Raw genomic sequence first — 613 nt, forward strand, 5'->3', positions numbered from 1 at the left:
GCTCAGAGGCAGGGAGACAGCTGCAGAGTCAGACTCTGCAAGAACCACTTCAAGGAAATTCTACAGCCAAACTATATTACTTCTTAACAAAATATGTCTCCTAATAACCGAAAGAAAGGCAGTGTCCTTCTTCATTACTCCAGATACAAAAATGATTGAAGTAAGTTGAGAGGTATCTTGATCAAGAATTTATTCAAGTCTGAATAGAGGAAAAAATGAGCACTAACAGGAAGCATTTTCATTGCAGACAGGTAAAAAGACAACTCCCTGGTCAACCTTTTATTATTTGGTAACTGTGAAAAGAAACAGTACTTTTCTTTACGCAGGTAAAAGCACTAAGAACAATAGTACAGCTATTTTCTCATCAGTTTAAATGAATATTAAATATCAAATTTTAACTAAATAGTAAAAATACGATTGCCCTAAAATACACTTTATAGTTCCTTTGAAATTATCTTAAATTAGTTGCTACAGTCTAGGAATAATAGAACAAATGAATAATCCATTTATTAAGTAATTGCTGAAACCTGATAGAACAAACGATATTTTTAAGAATTCTTAAAATAAAAGAGCGTTTCAGTACTCATCATTAATTATTTAAAACACACACTTT

General features: G+C 31.3%; 1 protein-coding gene across 1 annotated transcript in view; it reads right to left on the reverse strand.

Moving 5' to 3' along the window:
- Positions 1-613, reverse strand: part of TUBGCP3 (tubulin, gamma complex associated protein 3) — a gene marked incomplete at both ends in the record, with an annotated part of 58,553 nt that overhangs the window by 16,265 nt on the left and 41,675 nt on the right. The window lies entirely within an intron of this gene.

This window comes from Galeopterus variegatus, unplaced genomic scaffold (genome assembly GCF_000696425.1).
Source record: "Galeopterus variegatus unplaced genomic scaffold, G_variegatus-3.0.2 Scaffold9859, whole genome shotgun sequence".
Taxonomy (NCBI): Eukaryota; Metazoa; Chordata; class Mammalia; order Dermoptera; family Cynocephalidae; genus Galeopterus; species Galeopterus variegatus.